Source organism: Neopelma chrysocephalum, unplaced genomic scaffold, assembly GCF_003984885.1.
Source record: "Neopelma chrysocephalum unplaced genomic scaffold, ASM398488v2 Primary Assembly neopelma1_73, whole genome shotgun sequence".
NCBI classification, from domain to species: domain Eukaryota; kingdom Metazoa; phylum Chordata; class Aves; order Passeriformes; family Pipridae; genus Neopelma; species Neopelma chrysocephalum.
The window spans coordinates 329,076-349,090 of NW_020897733.1; the positions used below are offsets into that span (position 1 = coordinate 329,076).

Below are 20,015 nucleotides of genomic sequence, written 5' to 3' on the forward strand. Positions count from 1 at the left end.
AGGCTTGGTGCTATGTCCAGTTCCCTGCTGGAGCAGTGGGAAGCCCACTCTGAGTCCTGAAGCACCTCTCTGCAGCCCTGCTTCGCATGTGGGGAATAAACCCAGCTGCTGGGAGACTGACAGAGGGCAGGATTGATCCTGTGCTGCTGATCCTGTGCTACCCATTTCTGTCTTTGGACTCTGAAGGTCAGATCTCCTTGCTGGGTTAAGATGATGCTGCTAGAAGTAGGAGAGGGAGCAGGGTAGCCAGCCACATATACTGGATTATATTTCTGGGCTAAACTCCAGAGCCTTCAATTGTATTATCTAATTACCCAACCAAACTCATTCATCTTTATTTTTCAGTCTTTCCCACAGATCCCAGTTTAAATGCAGCTCTGCTATCTGAAGTGCTGCCCAGGCACTCTCTGCTAGGAAAAATTCACAGTTTCTCAGCTTTATTCGCTCAAACTGCGTTTTCTTAGTGTAAAGGATGAATGGCAGAAATCCCAGCCCTGGTCAGCAGCAGAGGTCCGCGTTTGGCTGTGCTGAGGTGAAGGTCGCTGCATTATCGTGGGAAAGTGTATCAGGGGAAGCGAGAGAAAGCAAATAAACCTCTAGTTAGAAGCAGGCTTCATCACCTGTGTGACACATCATTAGGTTGCACACAGGGCTTCGTGGTGTGGCTCACTGTGATACACGGCTTTATCAGCCGGTATAAACACCAAGAGTTAGTAAATAAAAACAACAGGGGGAAAATCTGCCCTCCCCCCCCCGAAATTAATGAGACATCAGGAGTACATCCCTGGAAGATGGAGTCTAAGGAGGGAAAGGTAGTCCATCCTTTTTCTCTTCAGGTCAAAGCAGGAGCTTGGCCCTGCCCCCCCCGGTTCTTCTGTGCGGGGCTAAGGCGTGGCACGAACCCCCCCAGCCACGCGTGCGGGAGGGGAGCAGGACGTGAGCCCTCCTCTCCATATGTTACTGTCGTGTAGATGTAATCCGTGTCCCATGCTGGGGCAGAGGCTCCTGGTTAGCATAACCCTGCCCCGGGGAGGGGCTTAGCTTGCAAATATATTGCTTTTTCAGTACTCCTTGCCTTTATTTCCTCAGGGAATGCGGATCCTGGCAGGTTCAGTGAGCATCCAGAGAAGGTAAATGGGTAGAAAGTAGAAAACTTCTGCCCAGATTTAACAGTATTCCTGTTTGCTCTCCAGTTTGCAGGGGTGGGCAAGGGGAGAGAGGAGAGAGGTGGCAGATGCTGTGGAGCTTGAGGCTGCTGTCTTGCCAGCTTGCCTTCGTTTGAGAGAGGAGAGATGGGAGAGAAGCCCCCATGCAGCCTTTCTCCCTTGGAGGCCTCTTGCAGAAGGAGCCCTCCTGGTGCTGCTTCACAGCCCCAGCATGCAGCCCCCTGGATTTGGGGGCTGCCTCAAAGGAGGCTGGGGCAGGGGCACAGATGCTTTGTATTCAGTTTGCCCTCCTGGCCATCGACTGCTCACTGAAGGTGTTGGTACTGTGCTGTACCATGCGAGAAGTGAAGGTGGTGGTACTGTGCCATGCCAGGAGCTGCTCAGCAGGGCAAGGAAGGTGTGTTGCAGCCCAGGTAGGTTTGGGACAGGAAGGGTGCTCTGGCCAGGCTTGCACTACTGGAGGAGATGTTCTGCAGGAGGTGGTGGCACCTCAATTCTTGCTGAAGGAAGGAGCCTCCTGGGGCAGAGCACGTGGAGCAGAAGGGGAAACAGAGATGGGTCTGGTCCAGAGTAGGGAACGAGCAGTGTCTGGTGATGGACGTGCTGAACCCTTAGTGTGCCAGGTAAAAGCCCATCAGGCTCCCAAGTCACGTTGTGCTTATGGGGGCTTCACTCAGAGATGCTTTCACATGTGTCCACAATTCTGTTCATCCTGCTCCTCTGGTGGCCGTGGTATTTCTCCTCACATCGTCTCTACCTGCTGTTGTCTAGGCTTTCTCCAACCAGGGACCAGCTGACTTTATCTTCCCAGATGTTTCTTGTGATCTCTCCCATTCTAGCTTTTATCCCTGACACAAGCAGCACTTGGAACAATTAACACCTTGTGCTCCTAACATCTTATGGTTTACAAGGCAGCTGGTTACTAGGGCAACAACTGCACTTTTTTCCTTCAGTGTATTGACTGAAAATCAACATTTTATATTAAAGGAAAAGAAAAATAATATTCTCTCTAGCCACAGTGAGTTACAACACCATCTCTTCTGTAATCAAGATATTGCTGAATTATGGTGCTATAAACAAACACTTCTGATATAACCACAAACACTGTGGGACATGTAACACATTGGCAGTATATTTCAAGTGACAAACTCATTTATTGCAGGGAGTGGAGGGAGAAAAAACACCTTTCCAGAAGCCACTGCAAGGAATTACAGGAAAGAATGACCAGAGCTTAAGGATACAGGAACAAAGTAATTTTAACAACCTGGCCGGAATAATGCACTTCAAAGTATGAACAAGATCAGAGCAGTACTGGTAACTCAGAAGGTGAGGACACAGGACTGGGTTATTTTCTCCCTCCAAGTGGCATAAATCCTGATTAATTCCATAGCACTTAATAGAATCCCCATGCTCTGAGGCTGGTGTAAGGAAGTAGCTCCCAGGAGGTTGGGGAAGCAAGGCCACAGCTATCCCATAACCTTTGTAGGCCAGTGTGGAGGCTTCCCTGCTTGCAGGTGGGACTCGGGTAACAATCATGAATCGTTAAGGTACATAACTATCTGGGAGATCAAAGAGATCAGCAGCTTGAGAGGTGAAATTAGCTTGTGCCAGATGCTGTGGAGGCAGAGAATAGGCTGGGAGCTTCTTGCCAAAGAGATTTCATCTCTTGCTGTGTTCCAGGTGGCTGCTGGGTCACTTTGGTCAGTGGGATTGGAAGAGAGCCATCATCTGCCTCCTTGACTGTCTGCCAACCCTGGTGTGTGGTGAGTTCCAGGTCATGAGACTTCCTTGTCCAAACAGGGTGATTTTGTGGGCTGTTTTACTATGCCACGATGTGCTGGGCTGTTTTGGTAGTGATCTGCTGCCCGAGCTGTTAAATACATGTGAGCTGTCAGTGGTGCCTCTGTCAGCTGTGAGCAGGACCATGGATGGAGGAGGGGAAGCAGGATGGGCTGGGCAGCTGTTCGGTGTCTCCCCAGCCACAGCCATGCTGTGCAGTGGAAAGGGGAGAAAGAAACAGGGATATTGCCTCCCCACATCCTCTTAGTAAACCTGCCCCTGGAATAGATAATGTATATAACCATCTAGGTGCATACATGAATTTGATCACTTGTGGTCAGGAGCTACCAGTGCTTAAAGCTCATTGTCTGTGTCTTAAAACTTCTGTGTTTGTACCAACATGCAGAGTATTAACAGGTTATCCAAAGCTTGCATGGGCTTTGCAGGACTGACTTTGAAGTAAAAAACCTTTTAGATTCTGACGTGTAAAGTGACATAGCTGATGCTACTGGTGAGGATGATCAGGGTGCCACTGCTTCTGGAAGGCTGGGTTTCCAAACATGGCCTTACAAGAACACAGGGGTTCTCTGCCTTTGGTTTTAAGTGAGTTTGGGAGTTAGGGGAATAAAGCGTCAAGCAAACCCACTGCAGAGTTTGTAAATGAGCACAAAAATGCATTGAATGGGAGCTGTTCAGCTTACAGACTTCTGATGGGTTTGACAGCTCAGCTCAAAAGTTCCTTGAATAATAGGTCTGTGATTTCTGGCAGCCTGTAAGCACTGAACTTCTTTAGATTTCAAAGCAAATAGATACATCTTAACAAAGACCACCTTGTGTCAGCTATCCTTAAAATTATAGCACATAGATTAAAGTAAAATGTGTGTACTTGTCCCTCCTGGGACACCAGGGAAGGGGAAAGCATTATCAGAATTCTTTAAACTCATCTTAACAGTATTGAACCAATTATTTTGTTAAATCTGGGTTTGTTTTCTGCCTCTCAATGAGAACATTTGAAGTCTATCATTTCCATCATTTACGAGTTACCAGTATGCAAGTGTAAAATTTCCAATTGGAACATATGGTATCAGAGGGAACAAGGGGGAAATATCTGATTGCTCACGCTCCCCAAACTCCAAATCTACTCCATTTAGTATTTTGCTCACAGTTCCTGCAGGGGGAAATAAAAGAAATCATCTCTGAGCTGAGACCAAGCACTGAACATTTCACCCTGAATAGGAATCTGTTTGAGAAGCTTATAAGCAGCTGAAAAGGGAATAGAATAGAAACTACATTTCTGTTTCTTCACTGGGGTTGTGGCTATGGGCAGCTAAGGGCAGAACCTACTGCTGATAAAACCCCTCTGAACCTTCTTCTCTAACTTCTGACACCTGGTTTGGTGATGTGCCTGAAGCCCATGAAATACCAATTTTCCCTGTGAAAGGAGAGACTCTCGGTGACTGCACTAATAGAGGAACAGATGCTTCACCTGCCTTAACCCGGGTAGTTGCCCCATTTGTTCAGAGGCTTGCCATGGATGTGGAGCAGCCTGGGGTGCTCACGAGTGGTGAACGAGAATGTGCTGGGAACTGATCCCCAGCCCGCAGGGACGGCTGAGCTGAGGTGCCACAGGAGCCATGGCTGGTGTGATGGTGGATGGACAGCGTGGGTTTGCAGTCCCTCCCTCTGCCTGCAATGTTGTTTGTACCCTGAGGTTTTACACAGAACTAGGTTCTGGGGTTTTGTCAGTCCAGGCATGAAGGCAAAGTAACGCTGCTGAGGCAGCCTGCTCCTGCACAGCGGCCTTGCCTCCAGCCAGTGCATGGGGACAGAGCAAGGAGCAGGCCAGACACCGGTTGTTCTCCCTCCCCATGGCATCATGAGGCTGGGCAGCCCAAGGCTGTCAGCAAAGCTGGGCGTGCAGGCAGTGGGGCTGCTGTGGCCTCTGCAGAGCTCTGCCTCTGAGCCCCAAGGTACCCAGAGGCTGTGCAGACACCTTACTGGCCATGCTGCCCGGGCTTACCCCACATCTGAACTTGGCACTGGCCTGACACTCACCTGCAATGACACAAGACCTTTGAGATCATTGGGCAACACCAGCCATTGGGCACTGAGTAGTCATGATGCTCCTGTAAACAGTCAGTCCCTTGCTGGCCTCCTGGTACTCCACTGAGTTGAGCCGTTCCCACTTGGGCATCCCTTTACCTTGTTACAGAGAATGATCGAGCAGACCTTCCCTCTGTGCAGGATAGCAAGTATCCCCTGTGCTTTCCTGCACAGCAGAGGCTTAGCCCTAAGTAACCAGGCTCCAGAATGCAAGAAACCGGCTTCTCACTCTTCATCCTGGCTGAATCAGCAGGGCCTGAGCCTGTAGCCCTGGGAATTGATAGGACCAAATCACAGAAGAGGAGCCTTTCCCTTGGCAGCATGATGGTTGTGTAGTGCCACATGTACAACCAAATCTATCGTCCCTGCCATTCAGACAGAAAGCAGCTTGTTTTGGAGTAACTTCCCTGGGAGGGGGAGGAACAGATGTTTGAACCAGAAGCGTATGTGACAGTTGGGAGAGACAGCGTGGAAACGCACAGTTGAAAGGAGAAGTCTGATGGGAGTGTGATGACAGCAGCAGGACTTCAGTGACAAGGAGTGGGAAGGAGAACAAGCAGGGAGGAGTGTTACTTCAAAAGCTGAGCAAAGTGCACAAGAAGATGTGTCAGGAAAGCGTCAGAGAAAGGAAGAGAGGAAATGTGAGAGTAGAGACAGGCTTTGGGATCTGTCTGCAAGCATGTGTGACCTGTTGCCTGACAAACAGAGAAAGGAAGGCCTTTTATTCCTCTGCCTTCTTCCACTGAGTTAACTCTTCTTGTGGCCAAGCTGGCTGCCAGCTCTGCTAGAGCTCTTCAAGGTCCCAGTTATAGCTCCTGAAAGGTGAAGCTCCTGAAAGGTGCTGCTTCAAAGCACGGCAGTCTGGGGGTACAGTGTGGAGGGACTGTAGCAGGGATGGCCAAGCCTTTCCTCTGCCTTTTTAGGGTAGCACAGTAGCCACGTGCCTTGGGATTTCTGGACACTGCAAGAGAAGAAGGAGCAGTGACAATCTCACAACAGGCTTCGGCTCTGCAACTGTGCCATGATCAGGAGGGCAAGATGCGGAGAAGAGAAAGCCAAGTGTGTGTGAGTATTCCTCCTGCAGCAGGGAGGGACCTCTCCAGCAGTGCCTTAGCCTGGTGACATCAATCACAGCTCTGCAGTGTCCAGTTTTACCTTAGTTCAGCAGATGTGCAAGGCAGACTGGGAGTGTGCTGCTGGAGTGTAAAGCCTCTGAGCTGGGGGAGGGGGTCTGTAACTTCTTCCGCTGAGGGATTTACAAAGGCAGTTTTGCAGACCCCTCCCTGTGCTCAACTCACCACTGACCCCCACCCCGTATGCCTTGAGAGATGCAAACTCTTGAGAGATGGTCCATTCTGCTTTGTGTCCTCTTGCAGAGAAGGGAGAATTTCTCTAAGTATGGAGTGAGTCTTGAGATGTAATAATGAAGTGATTACAAGGTAGATGCCAGCTATGACCGGCTAGGCCGGGAGCTGGGATCTGTCTCTGGATGTTGCACAGCTGGTGACTCTCTCCCACTTCATAGACGCATTGGCATTTGTTTCTTGGTGAGAAATCTCAGCAAATTAGGGGTCAGGCAATATCACCAATATGAGTGTGCAAGGGGAAAGGCTGCACCAGGGTGATGGAGACAGGTCAGGCTGTGCTATGTCTGGCAGCTCTGGGGGAGAGGGGTCTCACCATGGAGCAGCAGAGACCTGTCAGTAGTATGGGATGTGTAGGGTCGAGGCTCAGCCAGCAAAGCGTTCCTTTGTTTATTTATTTTAAGGAGGAAATGGATGGGGAGGAATGCGAGGGGAAAACAGTGTCAGGACACCACAGCAGTGCAAGGATGTTGAGTGCTGGTGGAGAAACAGCTTGATGAAGGTGTGAAAACCTGAAGGATCTGCCCTTGCTCACCAGGAGAAGCAATGCAGGCGCATGGTAAGGGAGGAAAGTCTGGGCAGCATAAAGATAATGCACAGGTGATGTCGGGAGGGTAAAGGTGATGAAGGCCTTTCTGGTGCCTGCTGTACCTGCTGACCCAGGTGCAGGACCCTTCTTGGAGCCAGTCAGAGGAGAGCAGCCATGGGCCCTTCTCACTGATCATTACTTCCAAAGTCATATGGAGAGAATTTGGGCCAGTATGGCTTGTACTGGCTGTTCTTCCCCCAAGGCTGTGGTGTGAGGTCAGGTGATGAGGGGCAGAAGGGGGGACCTGCAGGCTGGCAGGGTGGTTTCAGAGAGAGGAACAGGCACCTTGGTATTTTCACCCAGGAGCAATGAACTTCACAGCAGGATAGGGCTGAGCATGCCCCAGATGCTTGGCTTTGTGTAGCAGAATCACACCTTTCTTCCCATTAACTTGCACAGGATCTTGACCTTTGACTTCACTAAGAGTCAGGGTCAGACCCAAGGTGTATTTTCTAAAGGAACTCATGCAGGTACTGAAATTAAAATCTCATGAGTAAAGACCTGTCTTCCCTTCAGTCTAAGCTCAGAACAACAGAGCAGCCTTTAGTCTCAGGAGATGGTATAAAAACCTTCTCAAGGTCTGTGCTCCTTGTGGAAAAAAATTCAGACACTACTTGCTCCAGCTGACAGTGGCCAGCCCTTGATCGATACGATAAGGGCACTGTGTACCAAATTAATCAGGGATTCAACTCCATGCTGCCTCATACCTGGGAAACAGTGCATCACCAAAGCCTGGAAAGATGCTGGAGTATCTCTGGAAAGCAGGCTGCAGGAGAACACAGGTGATTTTTGCCTTAGCCCTCCCAGCCCAGGCTTGTGGGGAAGGTTTCCTTAGGACCAGCAGCCTGACTTCCTCTGGCTTTTGCTGCAGCCACACTCCTCGGGGAGCAGAGCCATATATCACCCGGCATTTTATGTGTGCCTAGGAAAGGGAGCCTGAATCCCCTTCCTGCACAGAGAGCTGCCAGGCTGGGGGCCAACACACAACCCTCAGCATTTTATTTATTTACTATAAACCTCTTACATAAAGGCTAGGGGATGTTTTTCATTTACCGTGTTACTGTATGGAATCAATCACTATAAATTTAAATGGAGAGCTGGTAGGAGCACGCTTACCTTTTATATAATAATTGTGTGAGCGCCGCTGCCGAACTGCTATTAGGATTATTCAGGGCTTCTCGGATTTCATTGTAAAACATTAGGCTGCGAGAGGTACTGTAAGGGTGTGATTATCCAAAGAAGGTAAGTAGTAGTAAGGGTTGTTGGCCAGAATTACTACAAGAGGGGAGAAATACTGAGTAGCTGGAAGTAGAGGAAGCTGAGGAACAGCTTCCATTCAGAAATACAGTGCGCTGTGCATGGAGAAATCCCACCTGATTTCTATCTGGATCAACACAGGCTTGACAAGTTTGACTTAAATTGTCATCAGGTGCGATTCAAATCCTTGGCTGAGCGTAGGTGTTAGCCCTGTGCTCCTCTGTGGAAACCACAACACAGACTACGAGTCACGCTGACACTCAAGACAGCGCTGCAAAATCTCGCTGGCTTGGGGCATCGGAAAGTCGTGCTCTGCCTCTGATGGGTTTGACTGGTAAGGACCTGTCACAGGTCCAGCTGTGAGCTGGGGGCTGGAAGTGGCTGCCAGCTTGGTGGAAGGGGTGACTATTCTGCTTGCTGCCCCTGCTGTGGGTGCAGTCTCCTCTCCTTCTGAGCAGTGCAAAGAGCTGGGAGACAAGCAGTTGGTGAGGTGGGTGACAGCTTGGCTAGAGGTGCGGACCTGAGAGGAGCAGGGACCCAGGCTGGGGGAACACAGGCAGGGCTCGGTGTCTGGTGACCAGAGAGTCACTGCTCTGAACAGAGCCAGGAAAGGACACGGTGCTGGGATGGTGCTTGGCTGCCCTGAGACAGGCGTTGGCCATCTCACAGTGTCACCTCCGTAGGGACAAGGCATCTGCAACTTCTTCTGGGAGGCAGGAAAAAAAGAGCAATTCTGTGTAGACACTCGTCTGCTGCCTTGATTCTTCACCTGTGATTGAGATTTTAATTTTGCATCCCATATGATTTTCCTGTTGTAACACACGCCTCTGGGCTGTCACTGTAACAATGCCTTTTCTTGGCAGGGAAGGCAGATCTGAAAGGGAGCTCTTGAGCACTCTACTGTGCGAGTTCCTCAAATGATGGCTGTGTTTCTCTCTCTCGTTCCACCCGTTTTCAAATAATTTTCATGCTGGGAATAAATCTGAGTGCAAAACAATCATGTTCAGCATATGATAACCAGAGACAATTGTATGTACACAAGCAGCCACATGGAAAACAAATGAGCTGATTGAAGGACAAAAAGAGCACAAGACAACCCAGGCACCACAGTTACTATGTTCACAGTAAGATCAAATAACTGCCATTTACATGTAATTACACATTTATTTTTTTTCCCCCAGGAAAATGGGATTCTGTAAAACATTTTTACCTCCCCAGTTTATGCAGTGGTGGGAAAAAACCATCTCCCAACAGCAAAAATGCTATGGGCCAATTATACTTAAGCAACACAAAGTTGAATTCTGTCCTGAATTTAATCTGTGAAATTCCAGTGAATTCAGTGGGGTTTTGTAACCAGAGGTCAGGATTTGGACACTAGTTTATAAATCAAAGAACAGCAGGGCCTATGCAGGGTCCACACTATTTGGATATTTTTAAACATACACTGGGCTGCTGCTGATATCCTAAAAGTGTGTTGTCTCTGATGATACAAGGAAGGAAGTTTGGCAGATTTTTTTATTTTTATTTTGCTTTAATCTTTTCAGTAAAGTGATTCTTAATGTATGTGTGTATACATATGTGTGCCTCTATAAAGAATATGTGCATGCATAAATTAAACAACTTAAAAAACATTTTCATTGTAAATATATTTTCTATTCACTCATTGTAATGTTCCTACACTCCTATGCATAACAGGGATTAAATATGTTAACAAAACAGATGTTCAGTGAATGTAAAGCAGAAAGAATTCAGGAGAACTTGGCAGAAATCTACACCCTTTATTATTAAATTCCTTCCCAAATCAATTGTTCCTTTGACATCATCAAAGATCGATGTAAACACTTGCTGGTACCAACCTGACTTGGATACCTTGTCAGAGTCCATGACTTTCCTGTGCTTTTCTGTGATGTAAAGATATTTGTGTAAGTCCCAACTGTGCATTGCAACACTCCCTTTCCTCTCCTTCACTGCTTCATCATCCTGTTGACCTGTATCTCCCTGCTGTCCTGCCGAGAGGAACACCTGCATGGTCCAGCAGCAGGATTGAGCCTCATGTGCTTCGGTTTTTGCTCAGATCCATCCTCACTTCTGGGCATCACTTGGGAGGCACCTGGACCTTTGGTCTTTCACAAATGTCACCCCCAGGCTCTGGTAGCTCGGGCACTGCTGGCAGTTTGGCCCATGCCAGCATACAGGTGTATGTAGGGGAACTGCCTAAGATGGACCCAGCTGCCCTTGCGGGGAGTTGTGATCCAGGTCTGCCTCCAGAACTTGAGGTAGTTACTTTAAAAGCAGCTTGGTGTGCCATGGGAGCTGCTGTCATACCTTGATGACAACGTAGCTGTGTACAAATGCACTACTGAAAACATTCCTGCCTCTACTGATAGTTTAATTGGTGGCATTTACTTAATTGTGTATGTTCTCTTTTAGTGGAAATAAACCTAGAATTATGCAACTGATGATTTTTCCAGGGAGTCGCTCAAGGCTGCTGCGGTAGGAGAGCCCACCTGAGTCAGCCAACAACTTCCAGTTGCTCGAGCTGCTGTTTGCTGTCTGTTGCTATGGTGAAGTGATGGCACAAAACTGATACCAAAAAGGAAACGATATTTTCTGAACAGATTTATAAGAAGAAAAAAAAACACATAGGGGAAAGAGAGGTCATGGGAAAGAGTGGGTGAAGCTTAAGGGACTTTGAGGGCTTTCCTGAGCCAATGTTTCTCCTTTGCTTTTTAACTGAAGGTCCACCCAACCCTTTGAAGACAATCCAAGAATCATCCTGTGCAGTGTCACCCTGGAGGGTTTTTTTTTATAACCAATTTAATATTCTCCTAAACTGTAAATACTTAGAACTTCATATTTTTCCCTTGCTTTTTGGGAGTTTACATGCATGTGGGCAATGTATTAAATGTCTTAGCTTTACAGTCAGTGTTTCAGATCTCATGTCCCAGCAGTGTAGTACAGATCACAGATCAAGAAACCTGCTTTACTCTCCACTTTGCACGACCTATCAGATTTTTAACCCCTCCTAAAGCCCTGTTGTGCTGGCAGCATGTTTCCCCACACGGCTGGAATCACCCAATGCTTTCCTTGTTTTCTTACACCCAGACCTTCAATCTACTTAAGATGCCAGCTGGAGCAGCTGGACTGTGCAATGCAACCCCGCAGCTGATTGCCCGGCAGCTTGACCAGGAAGGGAAGAGACTGAGCTCCTGTGGAGAGAACTTGTTCCTCCTCTCTAGCCAAGGATTTTGTATGTCACTCCCTGTCTCACAGTGACACTGGTGTTTGGGGACAGGCAGCTGGTCTTGAAAAGTTACAAACTGTGGCCAGACCCAAAGCTTCATTCAGAAATGCATTGTGAGACAGCGTAGCACCAAGATTATGCTTCTTGAAGAACATTCTCCTCTCTCATATATCTGTACATGAGTGGTTTTAGTGCATCATCTCATCTGCATGCCAGGTGCTGTTTGGAAGTGTGGTCAGTGGCAGGATGGCCAAAGAAGAAAGGATGCACACTGGAGTTCAGATATTGCTGAGTGGGGGGTGTGGGTGTGGAGTGGGGGCAGGGGCAGGTATTCATGGGTTTGGAAACAGTTATTTGGTGATCTGAAAGCAACTCTCCTTATAGCAAGATTTCAGGACTGTGAAATAAGTATCCAGTGCAGCTTTCTTGTCCCGGTGCCAGACGCTCTGATTGCTTCGGTTAGTGTCACATCAGTGGCGTCTGAACTACATTTTACCTGTATCATCACTGGCTTCTCTCTAATGTGGGGTCATGCTTCCTTTTATATCCAGCCCTTTGCTGGACTGCTCTTGGGTTGTAATTGCATTGGATTCTTAATAGAGTTTCTTGGTCTGCTGTCACAGCGTGATTGCAAGAACTTGTGTTGCATTGAATGTGGTCTTGATTACTTGCCAATTAAAGTGCAAGGGAAACACTTACAATCTTCTCCTTTAAAATTACATCTAGATTCCATCTCCTCTGAAGGCTACGTGAAACTTGCAGAGATCGTTTCCAGTTGTCCTGTCTTCCTACTTTTAGTCTTTGGCTTGGTGGGGTAGGTAGATAAATGAGCTCTTTTTTTATATTTTTTTCTTTCATTAAATACCTTTTTCTTTTGTGTGTGTGTGTGTGTGTGTGTGTGATTCTTTGCGTTGAAAATGGAAGCAGAAAGGCTCTCTGAAGTTGAGTGTTGCTCATTGCTCTTACACCAGGTCGTTTGGGGTTTACAAGGTTTGGGATAGCGCGTCTTTAAAAAGAAGATACGTGAAAACAGATGGTCCTGTGGTAGCTGAGCATGGAAGGAGATGCCTGAAGAAAGTGTGTTGTGGCAGGAAGGATGTGTTAGATGAGGGAGCAGAGACGAGCCAGGAATGTTAGGAGGCAGTATGCAGGGGGCACTCAATTTCCAGGATCCTGGTAGCGTAGGAGGTGCTGTACTGCTGTGGCAAATCTCATGGAGCAGGTGTGCAGGGGCAAACTGCCTGCCTGCCACCCCCTGGGCAGCCTGGCAGCGTGTGCTGGGAACGAGCCAGGGCCGAGGTGTGAAGGGAAGCAAAAACAGGGAGAGGAGAAAGGAAGGAAAAAGCCAAGAGGAATGTGGACAAGATGACAAGACGCAGGGGGAGCCCACCTGTGAAGGTAACCGTGAGTTTCTGTTTATCTTGCCTGTGGTTATACTGCAAGGAGGTTTTGAACTGCTGCCTAGCATGGCTGTCAATTATTTTAACTTGTATTTCTCACCTCAGTCCCCATGAAGTGCATTTGACAATAATTAATTTTGTGTGTGCAACTGGGAGTGTATCCTACTCCTGCAGAGGTGTCAGCTTAATGGGATATGGCTACAGGGGATAACAGTCTGTGCCACTCCACTAGGGAATCTGGGGGGTCACCTGCTCATCTGGACTAATATTTTAATTGTTGGAACATTAGGTTTCCCATAGTTGAATTGATACCAGATTAACCTGTCTCTCTGAACTTGCATGCTGCCAAGCTCCTTAAACAGCATTGCTAATTTTATTTTCTACTTTCAGCATGTACTTAAGATAACTCTTTTTGTTTCATAGGTTAAAGAGGAAATATTCTAACTGGCTGAGATCCCAGTGAGCAATTACAAATATTTTATTATAGTTACGGGATTTGGAATTCAGCCTCAGGCCGTGGGCATCAGAAAATCCATGTGTGGAAATCCCACATGTTGTAAGACTGGGAGGGTTTTGTACAGAGGGATTCCTCCTCATCTTGCTGAAGTCAAACTCTTCATTTAAAAATAAAAAGCCCAGCTCTTGGACTTGTAAATCAAACCTCTGCAAAGAGTTTTTGACTATACCAGTTAGAGAAGGGTTAATTGAGCCTCTTCATCTCCATTGCATGTTAACACAGAAGGTCAGTGGTGGGAGAAGCTAGGTCCACACTGAAGGCTTTTGAAACAGCCCCCTAACTAGCCTAATGAATATGCTGGTGAGATGAACAGGTCATTTAACACTTTTCATGTCGCTATTGTCCATCCAACCTTAAATGTCAACTCTGTCACTCTGATAGGCTGGTTCTGCTTAAAAAGGTTTCCTGGCTTTGTTAGATTCCTCGGAGGGATTTCCCCCCTCCCTTATTCCTAATTGCTGGCAGAACCCTACGGATGTATTTATATCAGCCTTTTCATTTGGGTCAAGTCTTCACTGGAGAATTTTGTCAGTGGGTGCGGGTTGTGAAGAGATATGATGTGGATAGAAGTGGAAGCGCCAAATGCAGTTGTAATTATCCTGCTGGAACTGCAACTCAGCGACCACAATGGTATGACTGGCTTTGCTGAGGGCAGGATGGTTTGATACATCCCATGAAGTGCTGGGATTGCTGTGTCCACACTAGGAATGTTTCACAGGGCTGGTGAGCAGGAGCTCAGCTGTCTGTGAACCCCCCGAGTCCACTGCGGTGCCAACCTCGGGACAGGGCTGGGAATGGGGGTGGTGGAGTGCACCTTCTGCTGGCACCTGCCTTGTAGCTCAACCCTCATGACAGAGTGGGTATCCCCTTCTCTGGTGTTTCTGCCAGGGCTGTGGGCACATCTTTAGTGTGGTGATATTGGATGTTCAGGTTGCTTGAAAAAACATCTCATGTGAACCAAGTTGCATGCATTGGTAGAACTGAATATTTTTCACAAATGTTTTCCTGAACTTCCTCGCTCTGCGAACAGCAAGCGTGTGTCTTCTGGGGAGACTTCTATTTTTCTGTGACCCATGGCGTTCTGTTGCCTAGAAGGCCTCAGAAAATTACTTATCTCGGGAGGACAGCAGGCAGATGGTCCCAGGCTCTCCTGTGAGATTTCTTGTCTCCTGTACTCCTTGCCTTGAATGAGCCTCCACACCCCCCCCCAGTGCCATGGTCAGGACCACAACAGCACAGGTGATTCTGATTTAACCACAGAGTCATGGGCTCAACATATTCCAAAGAGGGGTAAAGAGCAAAGGGACTGATGCTGTGTTGGTATCCAATACCTCATTGCAGCTATCTGCCACCGCAGACTTTCTTGGCTTTCTGATACCTGCATCAGCTGACGGATAAAAAGGTGGAAATTCAGGTATCAGCACTGGAAAATAAAGGCTAATTGGGTGAAATAGCACATCTCCAAGCATGTATGCTAGAGACCAGAGGAGCTTATGTGGCTTTTGCCAGTAAAGCTGCCAAATCTGAGTCCAAGAAGCTCCTCTGTAAGGAAACTGCTTTGACAGTGCACTGTGTATTTGAGCTGCCCCTCTAGAATGGGAGCCAGGTAACTTTTATTCCCCTTGGAAATTATAGTGTATGTTTGGGAAGCTTTTCAGCACGATAGCTCATTTTGAGCATATCATTGCATTGAAGGCAATCCAATTCACTGAGATGCTTTACAGTTTCAATGTGTGAATTCACACCAGCCTCCTCCTAGCTACTAGTAGGTGATGCTGCCCATGATGAAGATAGCCAACAGAACAAGCAGAACATGCTCTGCCCAATATTGGACAAACCCAGTAAGAACATCATATCAATTCAAATCAACTCTGGCTGAAATCATCCCAGGTGCTGAGCAATTGTCCAGTGAAACCAGCAAAATCTGGAGTACAGGTTAATGTCAGGCTAACTTTCTACATCAATACAATCTGGATTCATACTGGGAAGCTTGTGAGGGGTTTTGTGGACTAATCTTTCACACACAGTTTTTATCTCCCCTGATCCCTTCAAGGCATCCACTGTCTCACCGATGGGAATGAGATGGTGGAGGTACATTGTGAGAATGGGTGGATGAACTATGGAGCTGATCAGTGGTGGGAAGGATGTAGTTTCCCTACTACACCCATAGAACAGTGTTCCACAAAAATCAGTTATGGCTTTGGTCCTTTTCAGCACTTTTGTTTCTGAACAGCTTAAGTACATGGTGGGCCTTCATTTGCTGGCCCTCTGGCACAACAGGAGCCGGACAGAGCTGTCAGAAGGTCAATCCCACCAAGCTGTCACTAGTGTTCAGGTGAGATGTGGCTGTTGGCTGAAGGATAGGTGAACTTACTCTAGACCTCAGGCAATTACAGGGAGCAGAAGGCGGCATTTCATTGCAGATAACTTTCCTGAATTTAAAGTATATTTATGTAGCCTGTTGATTTGTTGGAGAACTCCTCAGTGACTCCAGATTTTTTCACATCAGCCTCCCCGTTCCATCATCTCCAGCAAAAGAGAAGATATTGTTCCATCTAGGCAGGTAGTGGTGTGGTCTCAGGTGTTTGCAGCTCTGCCATTTCCCAGACAGCACCAATAAGATGTACGTGGCCCAGAAGCCTTCCGTTTGGCAGCTCTAGCTGGGACTGGTCTTTGCAATCAATCTTCTCAGCAGCAAGCTACTGCAAGTACTGGGAGATGTCTCCTTGCTATGGGACCTTGAACCACCTTTTATGCCTCAGTTCTTTTATTCAAAATATTGCCTGGCCTGGGACCCTGCTGTGGGAGGCAGAGTATGGCTGACGGTTGCTTAAAAACCGTGTGTTTGCAAAAACAAATCCTGCCTGGTGGGAATCAGGTCAGAACTTTCTGAAGGGAAGGCCCAGAACTCTTCATTGAGCTCTCCCAGCATCACTGCAAACCTTGCTGCCTGCTGTGCCAAAAGCCAGGCATCTTAAAATTTCTTTTGGTTTTGGTTTTCTTTTCATGCTTCCTATAGCTAAATATGCAGTAATATGTAATATTAAAAAAAAAAACCCGAACAACCCCACTAAAATTTGCCAAACCCACACTTGGGAGTGTGTCCCTGCTCCTGGCTCTATCCTTCTGCACATTCCTTTGCCTTAGCTCTGGTACTTGTCTGAGTCCTTGGTGCACTGGTTCAGGCCATTAATCCAGCAGAAAACTAACCCAGCAAAAAAGGAGGTAGAATTTTGGGCTTTGTTTACTTTTTGTTGGGTTGGTGAGCTGCCTTGTCTCCCAGAGGGGCCAGGTGAGGACTCAGAGCTGAGCAGTGAGAGGCAGAGGAACTGCATGGCCTGGAAGATGTTGCAGCAAAGGGTTGGATTTGCTCAGCCAACTTTCTAGGCTGTTTTCTTGGTGCACGGCAGGAAGGCGCCCGACGCAGGGGCCAGGTGCAGTGTGTGGGGCAGAGGCCACTGCAGGAGAATTTCGGCAGTGGCAGTTCTGGGGGCGAGTCGAAACTTTCCCTATGGGGGTTATGTTCACCCATTTGCTACTCAGCCCTCCTCTGCTTTCAAAAGCATGCTGCGAGTGCTAGGATAAAACCTTCAACCCAGCTGTCTCTCAGCTACCAAAATATCTCCTTTGCCCCTTGACCAGCTGTCAAAACTTTCCTGGCCTTCCTAGAACAAGCGTCTTGGGGAATGTTTCTCTTGGCCAGTGAGAAATCGGAGGGATGCTCTGGAGATGACTAGCAGGACTGCACATTTGATGCCCAGTGCCTGTCCTAAGCCAGCTCCTAAACAGCCTATCCATCACCTTGGTAATGCTCCCTGCTTGGTGTTCTCTGTAGGATGAGATTGTGGTCCGAGGAAGAAAGTATTTCAGAACAAAAAAATTGCGCAACTCAGGAGCCAAGAAAAAAAAGCCTTAATTATTCAACTAGTTTAGAACACTTGAAAGTATCCCTAAAAATAGGTGAGAGGGAGGTTTGTCAGCTACAAAGAGATTATCCTGCAGTAGTATTGCTTGTCTTATTTTATGATGATGCCACAGAATACAGTCCCTCAGGTAGCCTCATTAATGTTTATGAATGAACCCCTTGTTTTATGTTTTTGGTTCTAGAAAGTAGAAATAGGGCAAGAGGCTAATAAGCCTGGTTTTACCATATATGCTTTGGAAAGCCCAAGGACAAGGGTGTAAGGTCTCCATAAGCATATGGATAACAATTGGATTTTTGGCGCTTGCTAGACTGGCTGAGATGTACCCTAAGGGAGAAATCCAGCCAGGACTTTGGCTAAAATCCTGGGTGAAATTCTGCACACTTCCCAGTGGATCTGTCAGCAGGAGGTTGGCACTCTGTGTTTCATCAGTCGTTTTGTTTTGATCTCTTCCGGCAAAGGCAACCTGTGACCATATGTTGTTATAGCCATAAGCACTTCCACAGGGCAGTATCTGGTAAGCCCTGCTGCCTGACAGCGTCTCAGCCCAGGGTGGAGGCTTCTTTTCACTATCTGTTCCTTAAAGAGGGCAACTGTTTCTTCTGGCTATCATAATAGTGTGGCAGTTACGCCCAGCCCATAACAGTATGGGGTGGTTTCTGAGTCTTACCGCTCCATCCTTAAAAATAACAGCTCTTTTTTCCGAGCCAACCAACAGTTGTGGTCAGCCACTAATACCAGTTTAACCATTTGGCAGCTGCCCTATAGGAAATAGCTCTTTCAAGAGAGCCAAAGGAGCCTGTGGCCCCAGAGCCGCGCTGGGCTGGTTTCAGTCAGCAGAGCATGTTTACGGATTTCCTTGTGTGCAACCAGCCTCTTTAATAACAACCAAATCCTGGAAAGTTAATACCAAACAAATTGTGGAAGTATGTTAGAAAGAGTAACTCAAGTTGATCCTTTCGTTGTTTTATTTCTTGAACGAGCGGGCAAAGCTCCGTTCCTCCCCACCAACATGCAGTTTCTCGCTCTGTAGTTCCTTTTCCATCCATCGCGTGCTGGGACTGTCAGCAGAGTTTACTTTGGGCTCGGTTCCCTCCCTGCTACGCGCAGAGTACTAGCCGGCTCTACAAACAGCGCGCTGCGACTGGAACCGCCCCTTACACGGCTTTAGGGCAGAAATCAGCAATAAAGGGTCGGTGCTACTGTCGCCCGGGGTGCTGCCCCAAGTCCCTGTGGCTCCGCTGGGCTGACTGCGGGGCTGACTCTCCGGCGGGGCAGCGGCGTGCGCGGCGGGTGAAGCACCCCCCCAGAGGTCTCGCTCCGGTCCGGGGGTCCCGCTCCCGCCCCGCGTGCCGCCGGTTCCGCGGGGGAAGGGGGGGATCCCCGCGCCGAACCCTCCGCGCCCGCCGCGCTCCCCGTTTTTTTCCTTCCCCCGGCGGGCGCTTCGTTTTGAATGAATGACCTCACCCGCGCCCGCCAACCGCCGCGCGGCCGCGCTTAATATTCATGAGGCGCCGCGCCAATGAGCGGGCGAGGAGGTTGTTTTAAACGGCAGAGCCCCGCAGCCAATCAGGCCGCTCTCGTAGGCAGCCAACGCGAGGCTGAGCCGCGCCGAGCCCCGCGTCGTGCCCTGCGCTCCGCTCCTGTCCACACTACCGCGAACAATACAGGTACGTGCAGCCCCGCCGCAACTTTTCGGGGGGCGGCTGCCCCCTGCCCGCCCCGCCCTGCCCCCGCGCCTTCGCCCCCTCTGCCCTGCCTTGCCCCCAGCCTGCTTTTTTTTTTTTCCGCTTTTTTGCCCCCTTTTTTTTTAATCGTGTTTTCCGTTTCTTCCGTTCTCTTGAGTTTTGGTGTTTGTTGTTTTTTTTTTAATCGGAAAAAAAAAAATCGGGGAAAATCACCCAAAACTTTGTTTCTCCCCCCACTCCCCGCCGCCTCTCTCACGCGGGGATCGGCGGTGCCGGGGCAGATGCTGCGCGCAGCTGGCGGGGCGGTGGGCAGCGGGCGAGGCGCAGCCTTTGCCCCCCGTCCTCCTACCCTGCCCCGCCGGGAGCTCCCCCCGCCGCGGAGGGGCCACCTGCCCCCCGGTGCAGCCCCGTAGCTCCGCGCCGGGCTCCCGTGCCGCCGAGAGTAATATGGCTGGTGCAGCAACTACACCGGGACTAACTCCTCTTCTCCCCCGCATGGGCAGGGATTTTTCTCTGCCGCCTCCTAATGTCGCACGGCAAAACGCGCGGCGCCCTCGGCTTTTATGTGCCCCTTTCCCCGGGTGGGCTCGGTGGGGCTGGCGGCGGTGGGAAAGTTGTCGGCCGTGCGCAGTGCCGTGCCCGCTGTTTATTCTGCATTAATATGGCTGTCGCTTTAGCATCTGACAGGGATAAACCCTGCGCGCTGCGCCCGGCGGTCCCGGCCAGGCAGTTTTTTTCTCGCCGCCGACGCCTCCAAACTCCCCCGATCCCTTCGCTTCTGCCTCCGCTGCTCTTCCCCCACCCGGGAAGGTGTCTTTGGTGGGGCTGCGCCCGCGGCGGAGCCCCGCATCGCCTTCTCCCCGCGCCGCGCCGCCCGTGCTGTGGGCATTAATATGGCTGGCGCTGGAGAGCCCCGGCGAAGGGAAGAAAGACGTGTGAGCGGCACGGCGATGGGGAGGGGGGTCGCGGCGGGGAAAATCTCCTT

General features: G+C 49.0%; 1 protein-coding gene across 1 annotated transcript in view; it reads left to right on the forward strand.

Moving 5' to 3' along the window:
* The first annotated feature begins 18,879 nt into the window (after nucleotides 1–18,879).
* The window catches only part of HMGB3 (high mobility group box 3), a 10,793-nt gene continuing 9,657 nt past the window's right edge, over nucleotides 18,880–20,015 (forward strand). The window contains exon 1 of the mRNA XM_027687037.1: nucleotides 18,880–19,012. The gene's annotated coding sequence lies outside the window, so the exon portion shown is untranslated. The remainder of the gene's footprint in view (nucleotides 19,013–20,015) is intronic.